This window comes from Malania oleifera, chromosome 2 (assembly GCF_029873635.1).
Source record: "Malania oleifera isolate guangnan ecotype guangnan chromosome 2, ASM2987363v1, whole genome shotgun sequence".
Lineage (NCBI taxonomy): Eukaryota > Viridiplantae > Streptophyta > Magnoliopsida > Santalales > Ximeniaceae > Malania > Malania oleifera.
In genome coordinates, this window is record NC_080418.1 from 45,026,879 (window position 1) to 45,045,794 (window position 18,916).

An 18,916-nucleotide genomic window follows, 5' to 3' on the forward strand; every position below is an offset into this window, starting at 1 on the left:
CTCAAAATCAAAGTCATTACAGTCTTACTATTTTAGGTCGAGTCCCAGTATTCTAGAAAAGTTTTGAGTCCTCTCTGCACTGAGCTTTTACCAAAATTCTTTAGTTGCAAAATTAATTTCTTTCCTTATTCAAAGGTCGCAAAATAAACCCAAAGCAATCATTCTTAAAATAAATCATTTTGATTTTAAAAGTAAATTTCATATTTTCAAAATAAGCCCCGATGATCCGAATGAATTTTAAATTTTCACTTTTAGTCAAGGTCCTTAAGTTGAGTCTTTTATTCTTTTCATTTTGGAGTTGGAAATCATGCTAGTAGCAAGATTAGAGGTCCCACAAATAACCCCCTCGTTGATTTAGATGGTGTTTTCAAAGTCTAGGTTCCATGTTAAATTTCAAAACTAAATCATGTTTGGTTTAAAAAATGAGTCTTAGATATAAGGATTTGAAAATTTTTAATTGAGTGGGTCCTTTATGAGCCGGATGCTTTAGTTAGGATCTTAAAGTCATTTTTAATTATCAGGTTTTTTCTTAGGGACAAAATTGTCTAAATGTGACATGGAATTGTAGTTGGAATATTAGAAGAGAAGGGCACGTGTACAAATAAGATGTAGGCACACAAGGAAATGAAAAGTTACAGGGAAATGAAAATAAAGTTTTACACAAAGAATTGTTGCAGTAATAGCAACCCGAGTACACGAAAAATGATAAATACAAAAAAATTCAAAAAAGAAAACAAAAAGGAAGATGTCGTGCCCTCCTTTCATATGTTGCCACTTGAAATGTTCTGCCCCACGTTCATCTGCGCACAAAAGAGAGGAAAGGCAGAATTAGTTAACAGTAGAATTGTAAAATGACAAAGGAAAATGAAACGGAAATCATATTCTATGATAGTTGGTTATTGAGGGATTTTGTGGGAATAATCCATGCTGGAAGGAAATTGGGGCCAAAATCACCCCACAGCCTCCCTATAAATAAGGAGGCTCACGCACTGCAAAGACACATAGAGGGGGAGTGGAGAAACCCTGTTGAGATTGAGAGAAGGAGAAATTCACAAGAGAGGGGAGGTTCTGCTACTTTGAAAGAAAAAGAGAGCATAAAGATACTCTGTAGAAATTACCCCTCAGATAGAGGTGAAGCCCTGGTGAAATTGAGAGAAGTAAGGAAAAATTCAGAGAACAAAGGGGGAATTCGAGAGAAGCAATCACCAACAAAAGCAGAACATACTCGAGAAGTAGAGGATAAGTAGCAGAGAGATAGTTTACATTCAGACAAACTCAGATCCAACCGTCAGAGAAGAATATTGGAGGAGTACAGGACCCTAGGTAAATTTCTCTTCATTATCCTAATTCTCAAACTGTGCACTGTGGGTGTGTGAATGCAGGTGTTCTCCAGTTCTTAGGTCCAAACATGAACCTGAGATCGATCTGACCCAAAGCAAACCTTCACTTAGCTTGGACCCGAATCTGAATTCGGGTTCTCTTTCTTTGACACCCTCTAGATCCAATCCCCCAACCTCTGGACCCAAATTCAAGTATGGATCCTCACCCTTAACCCGGACAAACCTGTTTTAAAATCCCACTGGGTTGGTCCATTTTTAAAATACCCCAAGCCCCTTTGGTTTTAAAAAATGTAATTGGGCCAGACCCATTTTAATATTAAATTCCGGAAGCCCATTTTCAAGCTTTCAAAGCCTAAGCCCATTTTTAAATTCACCTCGAACTTTGTTTTAAAAATGGAAATGGACCAGCCCTAATTCTAAAACTCTGGGCTCCATTTTAAATGAGAGGTGGGCCGGCCTTCATTTTAAAAGAAATCAGGCCTCGTTTTGAAAATCAGAACTGGGTTGGCCCGTATTTAATTTTTTTTTTTAACCAGGCCCACTGAAATTTACTAAGCCCAATCCACTTGAGCCCGTCCCAAGCCTCACACTCACTGAGTTCTCACGTGACAATCATGTGACATGCTCAGATTCACATTACCTGATTGGACTCGTGCGAGTCAACTTTGTTCTAACCCATACCACTCGCCCCGAGTTGACTCATACGAGTCAACCCATGCACTCACTCTCCTCACTGAGCCAAAGACGAGTTTGCTTGTCTTCCACACCAACCCTGGCAGTTAGGCATCCAAAGCTTCAACAAGCAATGATCCTTGTGTTGGGTGTCCCTCCTTGTGGGGCCCAAAAAATTGGAAAGAGTTTTTTTTTTTTTTTTAATGGTTGTTGGCTTCTCAAGGAAGCAGTATTCAACACCAAGCATCACGCGCAGTAATTGAGGCTGCCACTTCATCTCCTTTTTTACCATCTTGTCTTGCAACAAAAAATCTTCTTCACAACCAGCAGCCCTCTCCACTCTCTCTATTTTTTTTGACGGAAACACCACACAGCTCCTCATGCCAGCGCCTGCAGCCAACACCTGCAACAAGCCCACGCACCAGTGCTAGTCATCTTCTTCATTGCAGTAAGCTACTGCTGCTTCTTCTTCGTGTGTCTCCAGCTGCATATTATTTACAGCATATTGGGATTTCTTTTAGTGTGGTCTTTTTGTTGGTTCTTTGGAGCTTTGTTCAGAATATTTGGTGAGACATTTCCATCTTGCTACATTTATTTATACACTCTTGCGTATTTGTAAGGCTTGTGCCTTTTGTATCCACTTTGTACAAAATATTTGGTGATAGTGGATTTGAACCGCCGTACCCCGTGGACGTACCTCAACATTTGAGGGAACCACGTTAAATTTCTTGTGTCTCAATTTTTTATTGTTTGCATTACTCCATTGATTTATTTGTGGGAATTAGTTCATATATAATATTTGCCCAACAAGTGGTATCAGAACCGTATTATTTGTACGCATTAAATTTGTGTAAATCATGGATGGTAATGTTGACCGTATGATTAGCTTCAATGGAAGCAATTGGGTAACTTGGAAAACAAAAATGCAAAATCTTTTATTTTACAAAGATTTGGATGGACCTATTGAGGGTGATAGCCGAAAGCCTAAAGACATGAGTGATGATGAGTGGAATAGGCTTAATAGGAAAACCGTTGGTGCTATTCGGCAATGGATTGATGATAGTGTTTTTCATCATGTTTCTACTGAAACTTCAGCACATGAATTGTGGAAAAAAATTAGAGGGTCTTTATGATAGAAAATCGGCTACAAATAAAGCCTTTCTTTTTCAAAAATTGGTGAATTTGAAATATAAAGATGGTGGTCTTATTACCGAACATTTGAATGAGATGAAAAATATTATCAATCAGCTTGCTACCATGAAAATAGTTTTTGATGATGAATTGCAGGCCTTAATGCTTCTTAGCTCTTTGCCGGAAAGTTGGGAGACTTTGGTTGTGACTGTTAGTAATTCGGCTCCCGATGGAATTGTTACTATGAACCAAGTAACTAGCAGCTTGTTGAATGAAGAAATTAGAAGAAAATCAGTTGGCTCTTCTCATTCAGAGGCACTTGTGACAGAAAACCGGGGGAGAGGCAGAAGTAAAAGCAGATATTCTCACCGTAATGATAAATCAAGAGGTCGGTCCAACTCAATTTCGAAGAAAGATATTGAGAGTCACTATTGTCATAAAAAGGGGCATATGAAGCGGGAGTGTAGAAAATTGAAATTCAAGGAGCAAAACAAAGAGAAAATTTTTAAGAAAAAGCATGAAGACACAACTTCAGTTGCATCTGATGGTGATCTTATGGTTGTTTGTGATGATAGCTGCATTAATTTGACAAGTCAAGAGACTGATTGGGTTATTGATTCCGGTGCATCATTCCATGTCACTTCTTGGGGAGATTTCTTCACTTCTTATTCCAAAGGAAATTATGGAGTTGTTCGGATCGGAAATGAAGGTCTATCAAAAATTGTTGGCATTGGAAATGTTTGTTTGGAAACAAATTTGGGATGCAAGTTGGTACTCAAAGATGTGAGACATGTACCCGATATTCGACTAAATTTGATATCTACCGGAAAGCTTGATGATGAAGGGTTTGACAAACATTTTGGTGATGGAAAATGGAAGCTCACAAAGGGTAATTTGGTGGTGGCTAAAGGCAAGAAAATCGGTACACTTTATATGATGCAAGGTAAAATTGGTAATAGTGTTGTGAATGCAATTGAAAGTCACTCTTCCACCGATTTGTGGCATAAGCGGCTTGGGCACATGAGTGAAAAAGGAATGCAGTTTTTGTTCAAAAAGAAGCTCCTACCCAGGATGAAAGGTATCTCTCTTAAAGCTTGTGTTCATTGTTTGGCCGGTAAACAACATAGAGCTCATTTTCGTGCAAAGTTTGTTACTAAAAAATCTAATGTTTTAGATTTGATACATTCAGATGTATGTGGTCCTTTGAAAGTTAAATCTCATAGTGGTGCACTTTACTTTGTTACCTTTATTGATGATTGTTCAAGAAAAGTTTGGGCTTACACCTTGAAGACTAAAGATCAAGTCTTAGATGTGTTTAAGCATTTTCAGGTTAAAGTTGAAAGAGAGACTGGAAAGAAGGTGAAATGTGTGCGCTCGGATAATGGTGGAGAGTACATTGGCCCATTTGATGCATATTGTTACAGCCAAGAAATTAGACATCAAAAGACCGTTAAGAAAACCCCTCAACAAAATGGTATTGCTGAAAGGATGAACCGCACTATACTGGAGAGAATGAGATGTATGCTCTCTCATGCGTAGTTGCCAAAATCATTTTGGGGTGAAGCAATGAGGACGGCGGTGGACTTGATTAATTTGTCCCCTTCAACTCCTTTACTTGGTGAAGTTCCTGAAAAAATTTGAAAAGGTAAGGATGTTACTTATGATCACTTGAAAGTGTTTGGTTGTCGTGCATTTGTTCACATTCCAAAAGATGAAAGATCCAAACTTGATGACAAGACAATGCAATGATTTTTTCTTGGCTATGGGCATGATGAATTTGGATACAGATTGTGGGATCCAGTTAACAAGAAAATTGTTAGAAGCCGAGATGTTGTATTTTTTGAAGATCAAACAATTGAAGATTTTGGCACGGTGGAGCAACCACGATCTGATGGGAATGATTTTGTTGACTTAGACTTACCTTCTCCACCTTTGGCACATGATGAAAATATGGAAGATGTTCTTCCACCTCTTGAAGATATTGGAAATGATGAAATTCCTAATGATGTTGAAGATGAAAATGAGGAGGAGCAACAAGTTCAAGAGCAAGCTCAATTGAAAAGGTCTTCAAGAGAGTCAAGACCTTAATCTAAATATCCATCAAGTGACTATGTTACTCTAACAGATCAAGGGGAACCCGAAAGCTATCAAGAAGTCATGAACCATGAAAATAAAGTTGAATGGGTGGAGGCTATGCAAGAGGAAATGAATTCCATAGTTGACAATCACACTTATGATTTGGTTAAACTTCCTCCTGGAAAGAAAGCTTTGAAAAATAAATGAGTGTTTAGGCTGAAAAATGATGGAAAGAATCTCCGATACAAGGCTAGGCTTGTGGTAAAAGGCTTTGGTCAAAAAAAGGGAATTGACTTTGATGAAATATTCTCACCAGTTGTAAAGATGTCATCTATTCGGGTTGTTCTTGGCATGGCAGCATACTTGAATTTAGAAATTGAGCAACTAGATGTGAAAACCGCTTTCTTACATGGTGACTTGGAAAATGAAATTTACATGAAACAACCGAAAGGCTTCAAACAAAAAGGGAAAGAGAATTTAGTGTGCAAATTAAAGAAAAGTTTGTATGGGTTGAAGCAAGCACCACGGAGATGGTACAAGAAATTTGACTCTTTCATGATTGATCATGGTTACTCAAAAATCTCTTCGGATGATTGTGTGTTTGTGAAAAAATATCCGGATGACACTTATATTATTCTCTTACTCTATGTTGACGATATGATCATTGTAGAACAAGACTTCTCCAAGATTGACAAATTGAAGTTAGAGTTGAGCAAGTCTTTTGCTATGAAAGACTTGGGACCAGCAAAACAAATTATTGACATGAGAATTGTTCGTGATCGTGAAAAAGGGCAAGTTTGGTTGTCTCAAGAAAGTTACATTGAAAAAATGCTTAAGAAGTTCAATATGGATAAAGCAAAACTCGTTGGTTGCCCACTTGCTAGTCACTTCAAGTTTAGTTCAAAACAAAGTCCTACAAGTGAGAAAGATAAGGAAGAGATGAAGAAAATTCCTTATGCTTCGGCCGTTTGTTCCTTAATGTATGCAATGGTTTGCACAAGACCGGATTTAGCTTATGGTGTTGGAGTTGTTAGTCAATTTCTCTCTAATCCAGGAAAGGAGCATTGGTTAGCGGTAAAATGGATTCTCCGATACCTTAGAGGCACTTCAAAGGCGTGCTTGTGTTTTGGAAATGGTAAATCTACACTTCATGGATTCACGGATGCGACATCGCCGGTGATGTTGATTCTAGAAAATCCACTTCGGGTTATTTGATGACTTTTGCAGGGGGAGCTGTGGCATGGCAATCTAAATTACAGAAATGTGTTGCTCTATCTACTACGGAAGCCGAGTTTATTGCCATTACGGAAGCTTGCAAAGAATTGCTTTGGTTGAAGAGATTTTTGAAAGAGTTGGGGATGGAACAAGAAAGGTATGTTCTTTATTGTGATAGCCAAAGTGCAATTCACTTGAGTAAGAATTCTATCTTCCATTCAAAGTCAAAACATATTGATGTTAGATATCATTGGATTTGGGATGTGTTGGATAAGAAATTATTGCAGCTTGACAAAATCCACACTGATGATAATGGTTCGGATATGATGACTAAAGCATTGTCAAAAGACAAGCATGTAAAGTGTAGAGTTTTGGCCAGATTGGTGGAGACGTCCCCATAAGTCGGGAGGGGGAGATTTGTTGGGTGTCCCTCCTTGTGGGGCCCAAAAATTGGAAAGAGTTTTTTTTTTCTTTTTAATGGTTGTTGGCTTCTCAAGGAAGCAGTATTCAACACCAAGCATCACGCGCAGTAATTGAGGCTGCCACTTCATCTCCTTTTTTACCATTTTGTCTTGCAACAGAAAATCTTCTTCACAACAGCAGCCCTCTCCACTCTCTATTTTTTTTTACGGAAACACCACACAGCTCCTCATGCCAGCGCCTGCAGCCAACACCTGCAGCAAGCCCACGCACCAGTGCTAGTCATCTTCTTCATTGCAGTAAGCTACTGCTGCTTCTACTTCGTGTGTCTCCAGCTGCATATTATTTACAGCATATTGGGATTTCTTTTAGTGTGGTCTTTTAGTTGGTTCTTTAGAGCTTTGTTCAGAATATTTGGTGAGACATTTCCATCTTGCTATATTTATTTATACACTCTTGCGTATTTGTAAGACTTGTGCCTTTTGTATCCACTTTGTACAAAATATTTGGTGATAGTGGATTTGAACCGCCGTACCCCGTGGACGTACCTCAACATTTGAGGGAACCACGTTAAATTTATTGTGTCTCAATTTTTTATTGTTTGCATTACTCCATTGATTTATTTGTGGGAATTAGTTCATATATAATATTTGCCCAACATACCGGAACACACCAACAAAAACGCAAGGAATAAAAAAAGAGAGAAAAGAAAAGAGCACGAAAAACATTTAAATAAAACCTTATCTTTCCAGGGTGTTCTCTGAAGCTTCCCCCTGTTTTCTGACCTCTAAGGTCTCGAACCCCACCCTGGCCTGTTTTAGAGAAAGTAAGGAAGTAAAAGTGAGAGGACGGAAAAGGTTTTTGTCTAATAAAAAATAGAAAGAAAGTTACAGAGGAAGAATTAAGAAAAAAGAATGGGATGCAAGTAGAGTTTCAGCATACCATAGGGTTGTCTTGGTTCGCAAGAAAGAAAGAGTAAGTTTCGGGCAGGCAAACTCAAGAATCCTAGAGTGCTTGGGGAATAATAGAGAAAGTGAGTCAAAAAAGGAGCCATAGGTTTTTCATCTGTGAAGAGGAACAAAGAGATGGAGAGGGAAGAATGGAACATGGAAGAAAGAGAGACAGAGAGAGAGCATGCATTAGAATGGCAAAAAAAAAAGAACAAAACGGAGAAATTGGACTTAAGAATCTGAGGCTTAGGAACCGTAGGATGCTGCCACGTCAGATCTCCATAACCCTAGGATCCAGCCCAGGCACACCCAAAATCAAGATCGTTCACTCGGAACCTATCATGAATGATCTAGATGAAGTCACCCTGACGAGGAGCATACCACCATTTGATCTGGATTGGCTTGAATGGCTACGATGGCGTCGACGTCAGCATCTTTGACGCTTTCAATCGCTGTGTTCAATCCCTGCGAAACCCCAACGGTCCTAATCACCCGCATCAAACGTATTAAATTGCGACCCACCCTTGCGAGCGACATGTGGCGGGCAAGTCACCTTCACCATCAATGCTAGGAGGCGCTTCGCCAGCCCACCCGTTTGATCACTAGGGCGTCAACGGTTCTAATTGGCCTCGTCAGAAACATTAACTCTAGCTTGCCTCTTCGCACGACACGTGGCAAAGCTATCACTCGAGTAATCAATGCCCGAGTGCGATCCATCTCCCAGTCGTTGGATTGTTGCCCCCTCCAACGATCACGATTGGGCCACGACAAGGGCATCCTGACACCCAGCGTACCTCTCTACGGGCAACACGACACGTGGCACTCAACCCTGTCTCCTCATCATCACCTGGTGGGTCTTCCCCAGGCCTCGGATTTGCTCCACCAGCGGACGCACCAGATCATGACACGTCAGCCATCACACTCACCCTGTTCATCCACTCACATCGAGCCACGTGGCGGTTTGGTCTTTACCCGGACCTTAAAACAGGTTGACACAAGAATAACCGGTTCATACTCCCGAACCGTTTGAGACCTTTAAACTAGTAGGTAACCGATCTAAACTCAATAAATTCCCAACAAATTCAAATAAATACAATAAAAATTCATAAAAATTCAGGGAAAATGCCAAAAAATCTAAATATTAATAAGAAAAATTCCTATGAGTTTTTTAGTCACTTTGAAAATAATTCCATCTGCGTGCACGCCAACTCACACCAACCCACGCACATGCATGTACACCCCCACACACGTGCTCTTATGCATGCCCCATTCATTTATGCAAACTCGTACACTCACATAGTCACTCATTCACGTGCATGCATACATGTACGTAGCACTCTCACATGCATGCGCACACATGCATTTATATGCACTCAAACCCATGTTCATGCATGTGCAAGTACGTACTCACACCTGAACATACATTCACGTGCAAGCATGCACTCACACCTAAACACACCTTCACATGCATGCATACAATCGCACGTGCACACTCGTTCACATTCATCCATGTGCGCCTCCATACATACATACAAGTTCACACACTTGCTCCTTCATGCATGTGCACACACTTATACACGTACCCACATGCACATGCATATCCACACAGCCATGCACGTATGTACATGCATGCAATTCCACATATGTGCACTATTCATGATTCCACGCATGCATGCATGCAGGCATACATAAACACACGTCTTCATTTATGTGCGTGCGTGCATGCATGCATGCATGCACTCACACCCAAATGCACACATTCGCATGCTCACTCATATACATATGTGCCGCTCCACACATGCACACACATGCATTCATACACTACGCATGCACGCTCATGCTCGTCCATGCGCGCACGCACACCCGTGCACATGCTCATTCACGCATGCATGCGCATGGTTATGCATTCATGCTCACAACACAAAACGCCAAACACGAAACGCATATTCAGATCAGAGGAAGGATACTTACCTTTCTGGAACTCCTTCCTAAACTCGCAGATGCTTGAGATACGAGGCTGAGGGAAATGGAGAGCCTGAAAGGAAGAGGAGCTTGATGAAGTTAAAGGAGGGCACGATGATCCAAGCTACGTGCTTAGGACTGAACCGCGAGACAACGTGGGGGTTTGAAGGCGTGCCGGTTCTCAGCTCCCGGGGATTGGTAGAATGTTGGAACAGTGCACTTGGTAAGGTGCCGACTCTAAAATCATTTAAGAGTTGCTGACCGAACAGGGGTGTTCAAGATTTCTGCTGAAGGTGAAGGAGACCTCGAGCGGCATCTATGAAGGGGGCTGCATAGAAGTGAGATCGTCGTGGGAGGCTCTGCAGTGAAGAAGGCAAACAGAGAAAGAAAAAGCAAGAAAGAAAAGAAAGGTTAGGGAGAAAAAAGGAAAAAGGACAAACAAAAACGAAGATATTCTTTTTTAGTTGGCTTGCACCACAAATGAGCGACACGTGGCGTTCTCCGTTTCCACATGTCCGAAAGGCCGCGTGGCCCTCCCCTCATCCGTTAGATCTTTGTCTCCAAAGAACGGCCAAGATCAGTGATCCCCACAATCCTCACCCATATGCGCTCATCCACTCACAATGCGCCACGTGGCATTTTGGTCTTGCCCCAGACCTTAAACCGGGTTGACCCAAGCTGGCTGGTTCGGATACTCAAACCGGTTGGGTCCGTTGAACCGATATGTAGCCGGTTTAACTTCAATAATTCATAAATAAAGTCAAATAAATTCAATAAAAGTCATAAAAATCATTCAAAATTGTAGAAAATTCACAAAAAAATTTATAGGTTTTCAAGCAAATTTTGGAATTTATTTTTGGCTTTCATGAGCTTGATTTTCAAAAATAAAAGTTCACAGAAAATAGAAATTCAGAAAAAATTCCCAAAATTTCTAGCAAAAACATTTCAAAACTCTGAAATTGATTTACACTTGAACATTTTTGAAGAAAAGCATAATAAAGTCCTAAAGGAGTTTTCCAAAGTTAAAAGTGTTTTCTCACATTCCAGAATTTAAAAATATTTTTTAAGGTTCAAGACATGTCTTCAATATTTTTTCTCGAAAAATATTGGAAGAAATCCACAAATTGGTCTCGACCAAGACCTTAAACTGATTTTCCCCAGATCAATCAACGCTTAACCGGTTCATCATCCTTGGAACCGATTCACATCGGTTTTCTCCATTCCACTTGTATATTATTATTTAGATATCCAAAAAATTCACAAAAGTCATAAAATTTTTAGAAAATCCAAAAATTATTTTCGCATCTTGATTTCTATGGTTTTTATTTTGTGTTGTTTCAAAGTTCAGGAAAAATGTTGAAAAATCACAAAAATCACAGAAAATGCTTTCACACTTAGAAAAAATCACAAAAATATTTTTTAGGCACAGAAAATCATTTCCATCTCGAACAAATTTCTAAAACCTCTCAGGATAGTATTTTCTTACTTAGAAAAACTTACAGATTTCAAAACCCCCTGGAGTGTATTTTGTATCCTATTTTCTTGATTTTCCTTCCCAATGATTGCAACCAAGGGCATTGACTCTTCGTAGTATTGGCTTGCCCCGGTTCTAAGGGAATACATATATAGTATTTTCATTTTTTTGATTTTTGAGAGGGAGTAATTTTACAAGGCTTATTCGATTTATTTCGGGATAATTTTTTATTAATCTGGTCCGTTAATAAGAATGGGCGTGTAGGGGGTGCCAATACCTACCCCTCGCGCAACCGTACTCCCGAGCCTGACTCTAGTGACACAGACCGATTCTACCCCTAACGGGGTAGCAATCAAGTGTTCTAACCACACTTCAAAAGGTTAGTGACGACTCCATCACACATCGTTTTCCACAAAAAATATTTTTTAAAATACACATCCATTTTTCCCAATTCGTAGCCGAACCCAACATTTTCATCGGAGAGTGGTTCTCTCTAGTGCCGAGTCCAGGACGTCGCGACAGCTTGGCGACTTCGCTGGGGATGCTTAAGAGTCAAGCCAGTGGTTCATTGAGAATTATCCCAATCTCAAATCTAAACAAGCCTTCTTGATTACTCCCTTTCATTTTTGTACAAATTGATAACTTGACTGCGTAATTGTGCATATAGGATTAATTGTGAATGCCTTGCTTTCTTTGGTACTTGAATAAGCATGTTATTAGTTCCAATTGTTTTAGCTAAGCATGTGATTAGTCGTATCTTGAATAAACATGATGCTTTGTTTTCCTTTGCTGTTTTGTCGAACATGTGCTTAATTCTGAATAATGGATGGATGTGGGGTAGAGAGTGTAGGCTGAACTCGTTAAACTTACACACTTTCACAGCTCTACACCTAGGCTTTCCCTTGTTAGGATTAGAAAGGAGTGTAATAGTGCCAGTTCCCATGTGGCATGGCCTATGGGGACCCACAAACCACTCCGCTCAGTGTGGGCTTTGTCCACACCTCTGTAAGGGAGGATAAAGTTTCAATCTGGGAACTTGTTGTCTTTGGGGATTAAAGCCTAACTACACATGATTGTCCATAATCCCTTGCATAGGGTAGAGCCTCAAAGAACCCTATGTACATGCCTTCCCCGAGGTCGGGACGGAAGCCACGTCCTTCTCCACATGTTGTAATCCATGTCTGTTGTATATATAAAATGCCTTGGGTTTTGTACATCCTGCATCCATCTCAGACATCCATATCACTTGGCCAATGTTTTGAGAAAAACTTAATTCACTTAAAAGTCAAATTTTATCCCTTAACGTATCCTATCCATGGGAAAATGGATCATTCATGAGATCATTGAGGTTTTTTCCGGAACCTTGGCCCAATGATTGTTTTGGTTGCATTACATGCATACATGTTCTTCTCCCATGGGCTGGTAATCACTTTTTGACTTCTTGTCAGGCCAAGTTAAATCCAGAATTTCAATATTGAGCCCACCATTACTCACCACTACAACACCAGAAGTAAAGCAAAGACCATGGCAGAACAACTGGAAAGCAGGATGCTGGGAATGGAACAATGGCAAGAGGAGCTGAACGGAAAAATGAATAAGCTGTTGGACCTGATGATGAACGAGGGCAAGACTGTGCCACCACAAAATGTTGAGGAAGAGTCAGAACCAGCCTATCCTCCAGGATTCACCCCATTGCACGGGCAGACCTTGACACAACCTTCTATGGCCGCAAAAAATCCTTCGCCAAACAGTGCTTCATTCATACCTACCGCACCAACATTAGGGGTCCCAGCAGTCAAAATGCCCCCGATAATGATGACAGATATAAGGGTAGAGAGAATCACAACAAGCGTCGCTATGACATACTTGAAGAATGGTTAAGGGACATTGAAGGGTCCAATTCATTTGGTATCGTTGATCCGACAGATCTATGCTTGGTGCCGAAGGTCAATTTACCGCCGAAGTTTAAGATGCCAAACTTTGAGAAATATGATGGAACCCGGTGTCCTCGTGCCCACTTACTGATGTATTGTCAAGCCATGGCGACATACTCAGTTGATGAAAACCCAATGATGCATTGCTTCCAAAGCAGTTTGATTGGATCTTCCATTCTTTGGTACATTTAGCAGGATAAGGCCCGGGTCCGCACTTGGAAAGACTTGGCCAACGCCTTCATCACCCATTACCGCCACGTGACGAAAATGGCACCTGACCAAATGATGCTGCAGGAAATGGAAAAGAAACATGCTGAAACATTCAGAGATTATGCTTACAGGTGGAGGGATATGGCGATTTAGGTGGATCCCCCAATAAGCGACCGAGAGGCTATCTCGTTATTCGTGGGTACGCTAAAAGACCCTTATCGCATGCACCTTTGGAGAGCCACTCCTCATGATTTTATGGATATCGTGGCAGCAGGGGGAGAATTGAAGTCGACATCAAGGTAGACTTAGCTAGAGATGGCGGAAATGAGGCCAATCTAGGCAAAAGATGGACGGGCAGGAAGAAAGATGAGGAAAATCATATGGTCCAAAGGCATTATTACTAGGGAGGTGGAAATCGGTGGCCGAAGAGGAATTTTGCTTTCGGACCCTCTGTCAATCAGGTTGCACAAACAAGCGCGATACTTCAAAAAGCTCCTTCTAAGCTGATGCTGGCCCAACCGATTAACCAAGCACAAGAAAAGGGTGCCCAAAGAAATATCAGGAAGATAGACCCCATTTTGATGGCTTATTCAGTCTTATTTCCTCAACTGGTGGAACAAAACATAGTTACGACCATTCCGGGGATTCCTGTCTCAGCCCCTTTTCCATGTTGGTACGACCCGGATGCCCGATGTGCTTATTATGCCAATACTCCTGGGCACTCCATTGAGCACTGCTGGGCATTCAAAAACAAGGTGCGAACATTGAGAGACCCCGGGTGGTTACAGTTTGACGATAAGCAATCTGGAGTTCAGAGCAATCCCTTACCTGACCACGAGGAGGACAGCAGCACGTAAGGGCCTGTGAGCCGACAAAGGGCAGAGAAGCCTGCTAATGGCAGAATCCTTCCACAAAGTAATTTGCTTCTCAACTTCTGAATTGGAGAATCTTTACTCAACTCAGTTAATGTGATGCTTTTGTTATTTTTGTTTTTCCTATTGTAATCCTTTGACAAATTCAATGAAATCATGCAAGTGCCAAGATTTTTGTTTGCTCGTGTCTCATGCTAAGATTAGGAAAACGAAAATACTAGTATTCACGAGCCATGAAAATGATGAGAACTCAAAAGGGGAAGATGGAAAGACGAAACAATTGCCCTCACCCCATGGATTCACGTGAAATAGTGTTGTTTGTTCCATAAGCTTGTGATGCTCATCACTCCTATTTTGATCAAATGACAGATGGCCATTGTTGGTCGACCAGTTTTCCCACAAAAGAACCAAGCATATATTTAAGACTTGTTACACAATTTGAGCTTGAATGTCAAACCATTTCTTCTAAAAAGTCATTTTCCAAAAATTAAACTAGGTTCAAGGTTTCAGGAGTCTGACAAATTGCATAAGACAATAATTGACTATCCAAAATGATGGCAGGCCATCTTTCTGCTACTGAGAAAAAAGATCTAAAAATCCCCTTGCTAACCCTGTTGAGCTCATAATATTCAATTCTTGATTTAACCCGTTGAAGGATCACACCCCACACTGGGGCAAAGTCAAAAATCCTCCATAAAAGGGAAAAGCAAAAGATAAGGAAATGCTGAAAAAAGAAGAAAAGAGAAATGAAATGAAAAGGGACATACGTCATATATAATCCTTGACCAATGATTACCCTTGATAATATCAACAAAATTTGAGCCTTATCTCACCTTTTTCTTCAGTAACCTTTATCCTCAAGCCTACATTACAGTCCAAACAAAAGTCCTGATCAGATTGGTATACATTGTTGTCTCATTTGACTTGTCAGACTCAATATTGAGTCTGAACTACGAGATGACCTGATCCCGAAAGGGTACGTAGGCATCTTGTTCAAAAGGACAGGTTCGGTCAATACTCTGCAAGTACCCCACCACAAACTGGGGCAAAAGATATCATTTGGGGAAGGAAATTTTGAGCCTTGGTTTCCTTATTTTTCTAAGAACCCGTATCTTGAGGCCTACGTTTCGTCCCGAGTCCTAAAGTCCATCTAGAGATCAAAACAGAGTAAAGTTTCATTAAGTTATGGACAATGATCAGAACAACAAAGTGTCAATGGTTCCCCATCAAAATACAAAAGGGAGATATTTCCTTTAACAAAACTGGGGCAGTCAAGAAAGGGAGAAAGCTAGTCACCCAAGTTGAGAGATTGGCATCAATATCACATGACTTTTGAATACTGGTATGAAACTTTCTACTTCAGCATGAACATAGTAAAACATCTATCTTGTGCATATCCCCTTTTAACTTTGCCAATTGTTGAAATTAGGAATAGCTTCCCAAGAGGGGGTGGGAATTGTATTCTAAAAAAAATTTCTTTTGATTCCGTTTAAAATACCTTAAACTTCTTTTATTTCTTTCAACCAATTTTTGACTTGTTTTTTTTTTTTAAATTCTGTAATCAATCAAGAACTTAGTTCTTTTATCTAATCAATAACACAATTAAACAATCAATCAATTAAACACAATCTTTAAACCAAACAATCAATTTATTTGCCAAGTACAAGTTAAACAACAAACAACCAAACCAAGATATAAAGTATTCAGCACTTTGGGAATATAACAACTCAAGATGGTTGTTTGTTTATATTTGCCAAATTTGAATCAAGCCCTGTAGTGAATGAGAATTTATGCTTGCTAATGTAAAGCCCTGTATAGATGAATCAAATCACTCTTTCCAAATATTTAGAACTCAAATAAACTCTTGGTAAATTTATCTTTGGTCGTACTCCCGTAAGGTTTCCGCAAGATATGGTGTAACCAACGTACTCCCTTTCGATTTTCGCAACCCAAATCAAAATTAAACCTTAAGTTTGTTTGATTTCCAAATATTATGTAGTATATATGATTATCAAATAAACCATCCACGCAATTTAAATATGCTGAAAATAAAGAGTAACGGAAAGAGAGAATGAGATGGAGATTTTTACGAAGTTCAGCTTATACCCAACCTATGTCCTCGCCTTTGGCAAACCACCAAAGGATTCACTAAACCTGTTCCATTGAAGGGTGGAACAAAACCTGTTTACAAGTGATACCCCACGCTCAAACACTCCTTCACTAGGCCAGAGCCCGCCTTTCCAAGCGATGTCCCCTCGTTCAGTCACTCCTTTAGGCTAGAGCCCGTCTCTCTAAGCAATATCCCCTTGCTTAGTTAACGATCCAAACAATCCTTGAAACGTCAAAGAACTACAAGAAACACAAGATAAGATCTACGTACAAGTATACTCTCTCAAAGAGCAAGTTAGTACAATTTCAGCACTATATACTTCAATGCAAAATATCAATATGAAATAGAATGAAGCTCAAGTGTAGAATTCACCAATATCCTTCTTAGACGAGGATTAGCAGTAAGAATTCAAAGGAGGAAGGATTAGCACTTCAGAATATCTCAACAAAAGAGATTTGCAATGAGTGAGCAAGAGAGTTTTAGAAGAAGAAGAGTGCTTTCAGCTTTACAAATAGATTTTTCAATTCTTGGATGTATTTTGATTTGCAAAACCATGTATTTATAGGCTTTCAAACTTGTTTTCATGTTGCAAAAGTTTCCTTTGAGAGTTTCCTAAATTTTTAGAAAGTTTGGAGCTCAAACAACTATATTTTAAAATATTAGAATTTAAAAATTTGCCCGTTGAACAGTGTTTAGACGTCTGAAGTCGTGAGTTCAGACGTTTGAACTGCTACTGCCTTCTTTATATTCTGTCCAAAAAAATTTTTAGACATCTGAACTTAATCTTCAGACGTCTGAGGTCGTTCTGTGTGCTGTTCATTCATCTGAAGTCCCTCCCGTGAACAGTGTCTGACAACTGTGACCTCACTTTAGTGTTTTGGCCATAACTTTTTATGTATAACTCCAAATTAGGTGTTCTTAGTGTCAAAAGAAATCTAAGAGAAAATCATACAACTTTTATGTTGACCAAGTTTTAAAATAATGATTTTTTGATAGATAAAAATTCACCTTAATGCAGATGTATAAAAACCAACAACAATTGGAAAAACTCTTTTTGATGTTTTTCATTCCAAAAATGATTCTAACCTTTTTAAAATAATTTTTGACTTTATGAAAATATTTTCCAGATATTTTAAAAGGTATTTAGGTCCAAGAAGTTAACCTAAGAGCTTCAAAATATTTCAAATGATATTTTAAACATTAAAGTACTTACATGAAAACTTCTAAGACTTTTCTCATTTTAGGTTCTTGAGTCTTCATGCTTTGTCATTGAATTGAGTTCATGTTTTCTTCAAGCTTTCATATTCATTAAGCTTTCTCACTTTGCCTTTCTTTGGCTTTTTTGACTTTAATATTCCTTGGATTTCAACAACTCATTCATGTCCTCATATTCTTCAAGGTTTAATAAATCATCTTCAAATCCATGCTTTGACTCTTTTAAGCTTAATTTGATCCTTGTGAGCACTTTGACCTTGCTTTCTCATATATGAGCCTTGAAATAACATTACTCACACAAATACATTAAATTTCACTTGTTTGTTAGCATCAAAACAAGATAACAAGATCTTAAGCCTTGTAAGACCAACAATGTCCAATATGCATGATTTCTCATCCACAAAAAACCCCTTCCATCCTTCAAAAAGCTACAGAAGATGACTGGACAATCAAAGATCCCTCAAAGATGGTCAATTCAGATATTTTTTTACTCAAGATTTGAAAAGAAGTCCAGGAGCCGTTATAGACGCATGTAACCGGGGCAAATCCTGTGAAAAGTTTCATTATAGTCAGTTCCAGTGCCTTCGTGAGGACGAAGATTGGCCATGATCAGTGGCAACTGGGGCAAAATTTTGAGTTGATCCTTACTATAGTTAGTCCTGGTATCTTCACATCAGGGTGGAAGTTGAAAGAATGTAACTGGTGCAAATGATGGGTCGAATCTTCGATAAACCAACTCAGGGACCCTCATTTTGGATTGAAATTTAAAATGGCTAAAGTCGGAGTTGAGACCGTCGATTATCGGCATATTGGAAAGTTCATGTTTCAACATGCATTTCAAGCATTGCATAAGGTAAATACACATTGCGTATGCATTATACATGTCCTTGCATCCTAGATCACAGTTAGCAACATGCATACATATAGCGATAGAGTACCATGCATTCATACTTATCCTATTGAATAGGATTTTTAAAATTATTTTTCTGCATCCTCGTTTGAGCCATCCTTGTCTTGACATACTTTGAAACTAGGGCAATTGACCCCAGGTACAGAATAACATACCTTGAAACTGGGGCAATTGTCCCCAAAAATAGAATATCACTTGGAAGACATGGGCATAGGCCTTCAAATCCCTAAATTTGTCTCCAACATTCCAAAGATTTTTTCTAAAATTCTCATTTGATGCTATAGCACTTGGTTTCATCCCATGTGCAAGCCATTTGTTGTTATATTGCTTGGGATCATCCCATGCACAAGTCATTCGTTGCTATTGCACTTGAGTTCGTCCCATGTGCAAGCCATTTGTTGCTATAGCACTCGAGTTTATCCCAG

The 18,916-nt window shown here is 39.5% G+C and overlaps 1 long non-coding RNA gene across 1 annotated transcript; it reads right to left on the reverse strand.

The window, feature by feature from the left end:
• Window positions 1-552: 552 nt before the first annotated feature.
• Window positions 553-8,003, reverse strand: LOC131149064 (uncharacterized). Its single transcript, XR_009135123.1, has 3 exons — window positions 7,797-8,003; window positions 7,594-7,666; window positions 553-800 (listed from the first exon to the last, which is right to left on the reverse strand). It is a non-coding gene; the product is annotated as an uncharacterized LOC131149064 (long non-coding RNA).
• Window positions 8,004-18,916: the final 10,913 nt, after the last annotated feature.